This window comes from Heptranchias perlo, chromosome 9, assembly GCF_035084215.1.
Source record: "Heptranchias perlo isolate sHepPer1 chromosome 9, sHepPer1.hap1, whole genome shotgun sequence".
Lineage (NCBI taxonomy): Eukaryota > Metazoa > Chordata > Chondrichthyes > Hexanchiformes > Hexanchidae > Heptranchias > Heptranchias perlo.
In genome coordinates, this window is record NC_090333.1 from 66667005 (window position 1) to 66681176 (window position 14172).

Sequence of the window (14172 nt, forward strand, 5' to 3'; positions counted from 1 at the left end):
TTTGCACCATAATGCAAGGGCAGCTCATTTAACTATTTTAGTAGTGCTCCTGGTGCATAGTGCATGACATACTGGGGATACCATGGAGGGTGGAATACAATGTTGGATACAAGGGGCATAATTTTAACATGGCGGCGGGATCTTAGTGGAGGGGAGGGGGTCAATAATCGGGTGGGAAACCCGGAGAAAAAAATCGTATGGTTTCCCAAACGATCGCGACTAAATTAAAGCCACTTAACTGAACTTCTGAGTATCGCATCCTCAAGCTGCGCAGCGGGTGGACTGCGCACCCGCATGGTGTGTTTAAAGGCCACTCTTCACAGTTTGAAGGAGAAAGGAGGCTAAAATCACCATGCAATGTTCCAGAGCCAAGCCAGCTCCCAGGTTCTCCGACACCGCCCTGGAGACATTGCCGGACGCGGTGAAAAGCAGGAGGGAGGTGCTTTACCCACCCGACAGCAGCAAGAAACCTGGATTTGTCACGAAGGCGGCATGGATGGAGGTGGCACAACAGGTCAGCAGCAGAAGCATGGTGCCCCGGTCGTGGCTTAAATGCAGAAAGAGATTTAATTATCTAACCAGGTCAGGAGAAGAGAGTACAGTTACTGATTGACCTGCATTCCGTGGTGAACAGTACCCCCGCCCCCCCCACAGGCACCCCCCCCACTGCCCTGTTAAGCTTACTCCATCACATCAATCCGCACACCCACTTAAGGCTCAGTCTCGACTCACCTCTTTCTGTGCACTTCTTCACCCCCCCTGCCCCATTTGTGCACACACTTCTCCCACTCACCCCAATCCTGATCCAATGTGAGCAATCTGTCTGATAGTCCCCTTAGATGCATCTGCTTCATTGTCATGGGAGTAGAAAACGTACCATTCACACTCACCACAATAGCAGATAGGATGGAGGAGTCCAACCCCATCGCTAGAGGATTGGCGGCGCAGTTAAGTGCGAGAATGTCTGCAATGGAGAGAATGGCAGCCTCAATTGAGCTTCAAGCACGGCTCAAAAATGAGTTCATTCAGGCCCTGGTAACAGCTGTGCCAGCTCAGGGCGAACTATATTCTGCTGCCTTAGACAAGCAGACAGATACATTAGCACTGGCCTTACAAGGCATCACACATGTCCTCCAAACTGTTGTCCAGCAGTGTGGTAGGAGTGATATGGCCCTGACCCAGGAGAGGGATGATGACAAAAGGGGACATGGAAGTGGGGACGCCACTCAAGGCGCTCCCACGTCTCACCCGATGATCCCACCTCAACCGGTGCAGGTAGAGCAGTCTTTGGAGGGGCCCTCATGGGCTCCAAAAGCCAGAGGTCATAGGCCAAAAGCATCTAAGCAGCCCGGGCATGAGTCTGAGCAACCTGCCACTACCTCTGCTGCAGCCAAAGGGGATGCACGCCGTAGAAGCACTAGGAAGAGGAAGTCAATGGTTTTGTAATCACTAAGGGTATGCTCAAGGGTGTCTGATAGATTGTCATGTTTTTTTATTTATATTTGGTTTATGTCAACATCACATTAACTGTTACCACCTCTTGCCGATTCTTGAGACCCTTTTGTGAAAGCGCCCCTATATGTGGTTGCTCATGAAATGCAAACCTTGATGCCACCCATTGGGTGCATTTGCAATGGGTGTATGTGTCATAGTACGACTGTTTTATGCAACCTGGTTTGGGGTGGGAGGGGGGGTGGTTGCGGTTGAGGTGGTCATTACAGGTGATCTGAGTACTTGGCTGTGGTCACTTTGTAGATTTCCCCATGAGAATCTATCAAGTATGAGTGACTCCACGAGCAGCCAGGTGAGATACTGCTCTGCCGATAGTTCATCCATCGTCATCCTCCTCATCCTCATCTTCTTCAATGTTGATGGCAGGTGCGGCTGCTCATGGAGCGTATAGGACTTCATCCACCGGTAACCCTCTCTGTTGAGCGATGCTGTGCAGGAGTATTATTCTGTACACCCTCGCCGGTATTGAAGAGCTCCCCCAGATCGACTGAGGCACCATAAGCACATCAGCAGTCCTATGGCTTGCTCTATAACAGACCTGGTGGTGGTGTGACCGTCGTTATACCGCTTCTGTGCCTTGTTGGTGGGGTTCCTCACAGGTGTCATGAGCCACGTCTGCAGAGGGTATCCCTTGCCTCTAAGGAGCCATCCCTTAAGTGTGTCGTGTGCATGACAGAGGGCCAGGATGTTGGATTCGTGCAGAATGAAGTAATCATGGCAGCTGCCTGGGAATTTGGCACACATCTGCAGAAACTTCTTCTGGTGAACACAAACCAGCTGACTATTGATAGTGTGATTTCCTTTTCTGTTGATGAACATTCCTGGCTCACATGGAGGTGCTTGGATTGCTACGTGTGTGCAATCAATTGCACCTTGTATCCATGGGAAGCCAGCCAGAGAGTGGAAACCCACTGCCCTCCCAGTCGGCTGATGTTGTCAATGGTGCAGGGAATTCCTTATTTTGAGAGATTCTTGGACACTGGACGAATAGTCAAGCATGAAGCAAAATCAAACCATACATGTGACTGTCCACTATAAACTCCCATTATACACTTAATAATTCACAACATTGTTATGTAGTGACTTAACAATGCATACACACACCAGGCACAGCGATACATATACAACCTTTACACCAAGGCTTGTGCTCTGCTCATCTCGTCGTCGTCGTCGTCGTCGTCTTCGTCTTCGTCTTCGTCTTCGTCTTCATCTTCCGTGTGCATTCCTTATGACTGCCAGGTGGTGAATAGGCTATTCAGCACTCAGTCTTCCTTTTATATTGTTTTGTTACCAATAGGATGTAGGATTGGGGAGGGTCTTTCTTTTTGTCCAATCGCTCCCTGTTGCTATGCCTCAATCATTAACATACTTCAATGATTGACAGTTTAGGCTTTGATCATGTGACTGGAGACCCTTTGATGTAGAAAAGACCATGGGCTCGATTTTACCACCCGCTATCGGGTGCGTTCTCGGCGGGGGGGCCCCGAAAATCGCAAAATCCAGGAACGGGACCGGATCCCGCCCACTTCCGGGTTCCCCGCTGACGCGCCGGCGTGCGCGCGCAGCCCCCGCTGGTGGGAATCCCGCAGGCAATTAAAGCCAGCGGGATGCCACTTGACAATATTTAGTTAGGTATTTCAGGTCATTAACTGACCTGATTAAGGGACTATGTGGGATTTTGGAACAACATGGGACTGTTTCCCACACTGGAGGAAACACTCCCAGCTCGAATGGACGTGTTGCAGCTGTCAGCCTGTGGCAGCTGCAAAGGTCCATTTGACAGGTGGGGGGGGGGGGGGGGGGGAGGAGACCCTCACCCTTTGCAGGAGGCCACTCTGTCACTTGGGACAAAGTTTGGCCTCGACCACCCTCCTCCTGACAATCAAAGTCACCAACCTGCACACTTACCCCCGGGGTCCGGAGACATGTACCTACCTTGCGGACCCCCTCAGATGTACATCTTGCAGATGGGGGCCGCCATAGCTGCAGTCATGACCTCCTCGGAGGGCGAACAGCATCACCAGCCTCGCCGGCCACGCCGTCCACCTCTGACACGTGGAGCTCCACAACAGAGTGCTGTGACACATCCACCTGTACAGCAGGAGGGAGGGTTACCGCAGAGAGAGATGCATCGCAGAAGGCACTACCCTCGCCACAGGGTCCACAGACCGAGGCTCAGCTTCCTGGACCTCTCTGAGCAGCAGTGCATACGGAGGCTCAGAGTCACTCGACATGTAGCCGTGGACATCTGCAGCCTCCTTCATGCCGAGCTGCTCCTGCCTGGCCCGAGCACCATCTTCTTACCTGTCGCTGTCAAAGTCACCACTGCCCTCCCGAACTTCTCCTCCGCATCCTTCCAGGGTGCAACCGGGGTCATCGCCGATGTCTCTCAGTCGTCTGCGCAGAAGAGCCCTGCAAATACACCTACACCCACTCTGCAGTGACACAATGGGTGGCATCAGTGGTGGGTCCTCATAGTGATACCCAGGAGCGGGCATTATTGCACAAACCAGACAGGATTCGCGGAGACATGGCAGTGGTGGTGCCAATATAATGTGTGATGTGAGTTGTTCAGAAATTCAATATAAGTAACAACCATGACAAACCCTCAAACACCCTTGTGCATCCCCTTCATGCTCACGACACGTTTGCCTTACGCTGCCTACTGCACATATGTGATGCATGCCCTGTGGCTGCAGCACAGGTGGTGGCAGGTTGAGTGATGCTGGCCGTGAAAGAGATGCACGAGAGGGTGAGTATGGGATAGAGCCATGAGATTGTATGAGGATTGGGTTGAGTGGTAGTGGCGGGATGAGTACTCGCGAGGTGAGTAGGTGCAGGTAAGATGAGGATGGGGTTTGAGTGGGTATGAGGGGTCATGTGACAGAGTAGTGTTGGCAGTGCCGAAGGAGATGTGGGGTGGGGGCAGTGATGTGGCAGACGGAGTGTAGGGGAAAGACTACGTGTACTCACTTCGGCTGACCTTCTGAGGTCATTGGAGTGCCTCCTGCACTGTATGCAGGTGGGCGATATGTTGGTGGCGCTGGTGACCCCCTCTGCCACCTCGAGCCAGGCCTTCCTGGTGGCGGAGGCGGGCCGCTTCCTCCCGCCCGCCGGGTGGAAGATCTCTGTCCTCCCCCTCCTCCTCACCCCATGTATTGATACCTGGGGTGAGGCATCATTAAACTGGGAGCAGCCTTCCCCCTGGGCTGCTCCATGCAGTCATCTTTGCTATTGGTTGCAGCATCTGTCAGTGGAGGACTGCCCCTTTAAATAGAGCGCCTCCAGCTGACAGATCTTACTGCGCATGTGCAGCCCGCCCGACGCGCAGATCAGCAGTGGGGAACCCGGAGGAGCAGGTAAGTGGCTCCAATTAGTGGTTTGCCTGCTACGATCGCGCGGGAAACCCACGAATTTCACCGGGCGCGTTACCCACGCGCCCGCTAGCCCACCCGCCGAGAACCCGCAGCCCTGCTAAAATCGGGCCCCATGTGCTTGAACGATGGGTTGTAAAAGGCCCCTTTACTGTCTCTGTTTAGGGCCTTTCATGTAGAGATAGCCCCTCTATGCCCGGACGTTCTTAATGGTCCTTACGTCTCCAATTTTGATTGCTTCAGTAGCTTCAAATCCATTCCTTATACCATTTGACTAAATGCTGGATGCAATACCAGATGTTTCACAACTCCCAGCTCTTTGAACAGACTACCAGATAGAAATGAAAGGGCCAACGCCTTCTCACACCTATCATTGCTTTCCTGATCCGAAGCTTTTGATGTATGTCCTTGTTGCCTTTTCTTACATTACTCCCAGCTGTGTTGAAAAGCTTGTGCTTCCATGTGTTTTGAAAGCCTGAGAACGCTTTAAGCTCAATATTATCCATCTAGCTTATTTATTTAATAATTTAGATACCTATTCGCAATGACTACAATGACTTCGATCCTGAAACACATACTTCTCCAATGCCATCAGCGTCATTGAGGGAAAAACAGGATTTGCAAGAACACAGTTTACCACATTACTGTGTTTGCGGGTTTTCAAATGTTTTTGTTTAAAAGGGGTACAGTTAACCCTTTCTTTCAAATTTTTTTTGTTAAAGGGTTTTTGAACCCCGCAGTGGGACGCCCTGCCAAACAAGCCATCTATGACCTGTCTTATACACTTATGACAGATGACTGAGAGATCCTGGTGATGTCACCGGCGGTGCACTGGAAGGATCCGGAGGTGAAGAAGTTGAGGGCAGTGGTGACTTTAACTGCGACGGGCAATGCATGACCACCAGGCCCAGTCAGAAGCAGCTCTGCATGAAGGAGCCTGCAGATGTCTGTGACCACCTGGGGACTCAATCTGAGCCTGCATAGGCACAGCTGCTTAGAGAGGTCCTGGAAGCTCACGAGAGTAGTACCTCCTGCGACGTCGGCCACTCCGTTGTTCCCTTCTCTGCGCTTTTGCAGGTCCTTGCGGAGCACCTTTGACTTCTGGAGCTGCAACTCCCAGAACTGCACGCAGATGGTGATGTGCCTCCTCCTTAGAAATAGTGCTGAATACATCCATTGCGCTGCCCATCCTGAGGGTGTCAGTTTGAGGGGGTTCAAAATGCAGACAAATATACCTGAACAGAAGAACTCTGTTATGTGAATAAAGACATCTGAGTCTAAACACTAAGAATTCCCAGCCAACGGTTTGTCTGAGAGGAATGCTTGCCCCCGCTGTAAAAGCTCACCTTTTATTCCCATTTGTCAATCACTGGTTTAAATGTCCAAATGGCTGCTGGCTGCAACTCGCCTCCATTTCCATGGCATTCAGGCAGAGTTAAAATGGTTTGTCTGCCTCAATCCCCACAAATTTAATTGATTTATGTACTTCAACTATCTTAATTCCCCCTTTAAATGTCACCCCACCGGTTTTAATTGCTGGCGGGATTTCTGGGTTTCCAAAACGCACGCACTCAGATGCGTCTGGATGAAAATCATTTTTCAGCGCGTTGCAGCCGGGACTCGTTCCCGCTCCCAACTTTTAAAATTTATTGCCCCTCCCGTCCCCAATCCACCCGTTCTTCGGGGTTAAAATCATGCCGCAGGAATCAATGAAGAGATGTTGGTTGCTCAAAAATTGCAGCATTTTTTTTGTTGCAGCAATTGAAGACTTAAGTCCCCTTGCTGGATGGGCCGTTGAAGGTTTTTTTTAATTCATTCAAGGGATGTGGGCATGGCTGGCAAGGCCAAAATTTATTGCCCATCCCTAATTGCGCTTGAGGAGGTGGTGGTGAACCGTCTTCTTGAACCGCTGCAGTCCATGTGGTGAAGGTTCCCTCACAGTGCTGTTAGGTAGGGAGTTCCAGGATTTTGACCCAGCAACGAAGAAGGAATAGTGGCATATTTCCAAGTCAGGCTGGTGTGTGACTTGGAGGGGAACGTGCAAGTGGTGTTGTTCCCATACGTCTGCTGCCCTTGTCCTTCTAGATGGTAGAGGTCGCGGGTTTGGGAAGGTGCTGTCAAATAAGCAAGTTGCTGCAGTGCATCCTGTAGATGGTACACTCTGCAGCCACGGTGCGCCAGTAGTAGAGGGAGTGAATGTTTAAGATGGTGTATAGGGTGCCAATCAAGCAAGCTGCTTTGTCCTGGATGGTGTCGAAGCTGCACTCATCCAGGCAAGTGAAGTGTTGTGCTGTCTTTCAGTGGAAACATTGAATCGAGGCCCCATCTGCTCTCTCAGGTGGACATAAAAAATCCCAATTTTTTTATTCATTCATGGGGTGTGGGTGTCGCTGGCAAGGCCAGCATTTATTGCCCATCCCTAATTGCCCTTGAAAAGGTGGTGGTGAGCCGCCGCCTTGAACTGCTGCAGTCTGTGTGCTGTCAAAGAAGTCTTGGCAAGTTGATACAGTGCATCTTGTGGATGGTACACACTGCAGCCACGGTGCACCAATGGTGGAGGGAGTGAATGTTTAAGGTGGTGGATGGGGTGCCAATCAAGTGAGCTGCTTTGTCCTGGATGGTGTCGAGCTTCTTGAGTGTAGTTGGAGCTGCACTCATCCAGGTGAATGGAGAGTATTCCATCACACTCCTGACTTGTGCCTTGTAGATGGTGGGAAGGCTTTGGGGAGTCAGAAGGTGAGTCACTCGCCACAGAATACCCAGCTTCTGACTGCTCTTGTACCCGTGGCACTATTTAAAGGAGAACATACGAGTTCTCCTGGTGTCTTGGGCAATATTTATTCCTCAACCAATTCACTAAAAACAAATTATCTGGTAATTTATCTCATTGCATTTGTGGTATCTTGCTGGGTGCAAGTTGCTGCCACATTTCCCTACATTACAACAATGAATTTTGAAGACAACTAATTGCATCATTTGTGTTTTGTCGACACTTATAAAATGTCAATGTCAATTGACACATGAATCAGAGATCCTAATTGCTAACAGCCATGAGACAGAGAGAGAAAGAATGGCAGATACAGTCTCCATTCCAACTTGATTTCTTGTTTAAAAAAGCAAGAAAACTGAATTTTCCAATATCCGGAATGCCATTTTATGTCCACCTGAGAGGGCCTAGGAACAGGAATAGGCCATTCAGCCCCTTGAGCCTGTTCAGCCATTCAATTAGATCATGGCTAATCTGTATCTCAGCTCCCTTAATATCCTTACTGAGCAAAAATCTATCAATCTCAGTTTTGAAATTTTCAATTGACCCACAGCCTGAACAGCTTTTTGGGGGAGAGAGTTCCAGATTTCCACTACCCTTTATGTGAAGAAGTGCTTCCTGACATCACCCCGAACAGCCTCACTCTACTTTTAAGTATACGCCCCCTTGTTCTGAACTCCTCCACCAGAGGAAAGAGTTTCTCTCTATCTACCCTATCAAATCCTTTAATCATCTTAAACACCCCTTAATCTTCTCTTTTCAATTTTCTAGGAAATGCATCAAGAGCCTGTCGGTGAAGAGGACTCAAAGTTTGGGCTGCTGCTAGTGTCGCAGTGGCCTTCAGGTAGTCTAGGATCAGGGTCTGGAACAAGAGTCACGGCCTGGGTCAGGGATTTGGGCCTGGGTTGGGAATTGTGGGGTCAGTGGGAAACTCAAGTTACATAGGTGTGGTTACATAGCAATATTGGGATAGATATGTCCTGGTAATAAACAGGGAATAGAAAGGAGACAACAGGAGGGAGTCCAAGGTTAAAGTCTGAGGCCTTGTGGTGGGATAAAGTTGACGTAGATAGGGTGGAGTCAGCTTGGAGCATCAACGAACTGATGTCCAGGTTTGGAGACAGGTGCGGAGGGTGAGTGAGTCCAGAAGCTATTTGAAGGGTAGAGTATCGGAGTATGCACTGCTGGAGGTATTTCCGTGGGAATGAAGAAACCGGAGGTGTGCAGAATCGATCGCGGTGCAGAAAAATGGTGGCAAAGTTGGAGGTCACTATAAGATCCAGAAGCAGCGGAGAAATGGACTAAAGCCCAGGAGAATGAATTTCTGGCCAGGAAACACACTGTAGCAAAATAAAGCTGAAAAACCAGAAGGACAGTTGTAAGTTCAGCAGCTAACAGCTGCAGAGGGGGATGGGAAATAGGCTAGAGAAAGTTACCTTAAAATTTAAGCAACTGAATAGCAGATCAGATTCACAGCAGCTGAATCTTTCAGTATAGAGCAGTGGAGTAGTGTAGCCTTGACGGCAGAGAAGTCGAGGAATTTGGAAGCCAAATTTGAGCAAAGATACCATGCTCACTGATGCAAACAAAGAGCAGGCATGGTCGGGGGATGGGCATTGGGCCCAAGTAAGTTTAAACTTGCAGCTTGAATTTGTAGTTAGGGCTAAAATGCACCCTATTAGACCCAGTGGAACTTAAACAATGGAAGAGAGGAGATTGGGGGAGAAAGGACAAAGGATGGCAATGGATGACCAAGTATGGAGTTGCATAGCAAAGGAGCTCCCTCGGGAGCTGCCAACCCAGGAGCCATCTTGGATTGACCCTTCTTTGTTGCAGTTGATCCCTAGGGCTGGTTTCCCTGAATTCAGCCGGTGCTGGTGCGGGCAAACCAATCTTATACAAGGGGGACTCAAAACAGGCATTAGGCCCGTTATATGCAAATGCAAAGGTCCTAACGCCTGCTTCGGGCGTGGGTAAAGGATGCCTGTTGTTTGTCCTTACCCAATATGTTGGACGGTACACTTCGGGCTGGAAATGTGTGCATGCTTCCTACCCACCACATTGGGGTCTTAGTATTTCGAGCAGTGCTCAAATAATGTGTGCTGCGCAGACCAATTTTTAGGCCATTGTATTTCTTTGCCAACTGTCAGGCAGTTCCTCTACTTTAGTAACATTGGGGATAATTTTAACCCCTAAGAACGGGTGGGCTGGGGGCGGGTGGGTAGTAAAAATTGTTGATTTCTTCAGCGGGACCGCAACCTGAGTCCAAAGCGCCCGTTTCAGGGTTTAACCCAGGCGCGGTTGGATTTGTACGCATCCGAAACTTAGAGGACCCGTCCCCTATCAATGGCGGCGGGCGGATCATTAAAGGGGCAATTTACTAACTTCAAATACTTACGGTAGTTAATTTTTTGTGGATTCCGAACCTGAAACAAACTTAACCTTACCTGCGTGGGTTTCCCATGGCTTCTCAAACTCACCAGTGAAACGGAGGCGAGATTCATGCAGAAGTTGATTTAGCCCTTTAAACCTGTGATTGACACATCGCAATTAAAGCTCAAGCATTGCAGCTGGGTTTTTCAGTTTTCTCAGGCAAATGTTTGTCTGAGAGTTCTTCAAGTGTTGAGACTGAGAGTTCTTTGTTGAGACAGCTTTAGGAAGACTTTGCAGCCTCTCAAACCGACAAGATCAGGACAGGGAGGCACAGTAGATGTATTTCAGAATACATCTGAGGAGAAGGAAAATGACCATCCACATCAGCCATGTCATGATGTGCTGGGGTGTGCTTGTACACAAGGCAGAGGTGCACAATAAGGACCTGGAGAACAGCAGAGAGGGGACCAACAGAGGGGCTGACTTCGCAAGAGGCATGAGAGGGTATACTGGCAGAGGCTGAACTTCCTGGACCTCTCTGAGGAGCAGTGCCTACACAGGCTGAGATTGACTCAGCAGGTGTACGCTGACATTGCAGCCTCCTTTACGAACAGCTGCTCCCCACTGGGCCTGGTGTCTACACATTGCCCGTTGCTGTTAAAGTCACCACTGTCCTCAATTTCTTCACCTCTGGGTCCTTCCAGGGCACTACCAAAGACATCTTCAGGATGTGTCAGTCGTCTGCACGTAAGTGTATATGGCAGGTCACGGATGGCTTGTTTGCCAGGGCATCCAACTCCGTGAACTTCCCCCGTGAGGGCATCAGCCAGAATGAGGTGGCAGTGGGTTTCACCTCTCTGACTGGCTTCCCATGGGTGCAAGGCGCAATTGATTGCACACATGTAGCAATCTGAAGACCACCACATGAGCCAGGAGTGTTCATAGACCAAAAGGGCTATCACCCCATCAATGCACAGCTGGTATGTGACCACCAGAAGAGACTTCTGCAGGTGTGCGCCAGGTTCCCTGGCAGCTGTCATGATTCATTCAATTTGCGCCAGTCCAACATTCCAGACCAAACTGGAGACAGAGTTAAGGGCTGGCTCCTTGGAGATAAGGGATACCCCCTGCAAACGTGGCCCATGACACCTGTGAGAAACCCCACCAACGAGGCACAGCAGCGGTACAACCAGAGCCACATGACCACCAGGTGTGTCATTGAGCAAGCCATAAGCATGTTGAAGATGTGCTTCTGGTGCCTGGATAGGTCTGGGGGAGCCCTTCATTATTCGCCAGCGAGGGTGTCCAGAATAATCGTTGGGTGCTGCGTCCTGCACAACATAGCGCAGCAGAGAGGGTTACAGGTGGAGGAGGACGAATGCGCTCATCAAGCATTCTCTGCTGGCGGCAACATTGAAGAAGAGGAAGAGGATGAGGAGGAGGAGGAAAATGAAGATGGACAACCCATCGCCAGAGCAGCTGTGCACACTGCTGCCCGTGATGCCCTCATCTCTAACACGTTCTCATAATGAGAAGTGTAAAATGAAGAATTTGAGATACTCAGGTCACCTGGAACAACCACCACCAGCACCTCCACCAACCCCCATACTGAGGTCTGTCACAGTTCACTCATTGATAAAACCAATTTATCATGTGTGTGAAAGATGTTAAAGGTCTGTCACCAGCCATCTGCGGGATCTCAGTCTCTCCATCTTCGATGGATAGGCATGCAACTGTCCCACTTATTTCCATGGCCTCTTTGTCTGCATCTGTCAGCTGCACTATATGTGGTGGACCACTTCCAGTTCTCACCCCTTGTGTTTTGCGCTCTCTTCTCCTACAAGGGGAGAAAGAACAGACATGTGAGTAACCGAAGGTGACGTCTTCACCCAATGGATGCATTGCTTTGGGTGAAGCTGACAATGAAACAGATACATCACACTGCATCAGGATTGGGGTGAGTGGCAGTGGTGGGTGAATAAATGGGGAGTTGAGGAAGTGCATAGAAAGTGAAGGATGGTTGCTGCTGAAACTTAGCTGGGTGTCGAGTTATGTGATGGAGCAGGCGTGCCAACAGAGTGAGAGGGTGTTGCACAACACTGGATGTCGGTGAATCAGCAAATGTACTCACTTTTCCTCATGTGCTTACGTCATTAAAACGCTTGCAGCACTGCAGTCACTGTATTCCTGTTGCTGACCTCTTCTGCCACCTCTAGTCAGGCCTTCTTGAAGCAGGTTTCTTCCTCCTATTACTTAGGTACAACACCTCCCTCTTGCTTCTCACAGCAGCCAATAGTACTTCAAGGGAAGCGTCCGAGAACTTGGGTGCTGTCTTTTCTCTATGTCCTTCCATATCTGTTTTTCTTCCTTTCTCCTTCAAAATCCATTTTTGCATTGGCCCTTTAAATAGTGGACTTCAGATCATGGCATGCAGGTGCGCAGTACGCCCGCTGCGAAGCTTGGAGACGCGAAACCCGGAAGTAAAATTAAGTTGCGATCGCGCATTCTGACTTGCTCAAATTACTTCTGGGTTTCCCCCGCGATTATCTACCCACCCGCTGAGTTCCTGGCTCCATGCTAAAATCATGCCCATTAAAACATGAAATGCAGTCAGCAAATACTTTAAAACGTATTTTGTGCTTTAAAGTTACTAAAATAGAAGAATTGTCTGACAGCCAGAATTGGCATACTACAAGTCCTGATGGCCTGATAGGGGCCCAGAATGGGTTGCAGAGAGCACTTTTGACAGAGATAATCTCATCACCATTTCCTTTCAATCTTGCCAGAGGCCAGATCCTTAATGCTATCATACTGAGTCCTCCTATATTCCTGTCAACCACAACTCCATTCCAACTCATCAACCTCATGATCCTCTCCCCAGTACTTCTGCAACCCAGTATCATCTCAAAGACTCTCAGATGCCACTGCACAAAGACCACTGGACCCCTTCTCTCACTGCTTACACATCCCAGGACCACCCCATACTCAAAACCCTCTACCCAGGGAAACTCTCTCTCTCCAAATGCACACAGACCCCACAATACTCCCATATCATAGGGTGCCCCCTCCCCCATTAGTCCCAGATTCAGAGACTCCCCCTCCCACTAGAGTCCAATTTCCCCTTCCCAGTGCCCCAAAATACCAAACCCTCCAGATCACACATCCATCCAGTGTTCCCAGTCTCTATGACCTTTTCCCCAATATTCCCAGAACAAGGCCAACCCTGCCCTTAAACCCTGCTCCCATTACTGTAACACTCCAAAAATCCTTTACCTGTGCTCCCAGATCTCAACAGCACCTCCAACACTTCCAGAACACCAATCCTAGTACTACCACACCCCAGATCCATCATTTGTAGGTGGTAGAGAGGCTTTGGGGAGTCAAGAGGTGAGCCATTTGCTGCAGAGGTGGTTATGCTATCTATTGTTGGAGATGGTCATTGCCTGACACTTATATGGCACAAATGTTACTTGCCACTTATCAGCCCAAGCCCAAGTGTTGCCCATGATTGCTGCATGTGGGCAAGGACTGCTTCATTAACTGAGCAATTGCGAATGGAGCGAAACACTGTGCAATCATCAGCGAACAGCCCCACTTCTGACTTTACGGTGGAGGGAAGGTTATTGATGAAGCAGCTGAAGATAGTTGGGCCTGGGACGATGCCCTGAGGAACTCTTGCAGCGATGTCCTTGGACTGAAATGATTGGCCTCCAACAACCACTACCATCTTCTTTCATGCGAGGTATGACTCCAGCCACTGGAGAGTTTTCACCCTGATCCCCATTGACTTCAGTTTTACTAGGTGCCACACTCAAATCAAATGCTGTCTTGACGCCAAGAGCAGTTACTCTCATTTCACCTCTGGAATTCAGCTCTTGTATCCATGTTTGGACTAAGGCTGTGATGAGGTCTGGAGCTGAGTGATCCTGGCAGATTATTGGTGAGTGGAGCTTTGTAACACTGTTGTTGACTCCTTGCTACACTTTGCTGATGATTGAGCGGAGGCTGATAAGAGTGGCAGGGTTGGATTTGTCCTTTTTGTGGACCTGGTAATTAGCAAGACAGTTTATCACAGTAATTTTTTTGCTGATTAAAAAAAAATTATACTTTCGAAAGAAAAAATCGCCGCGTGGCCCAAGTTTTGCG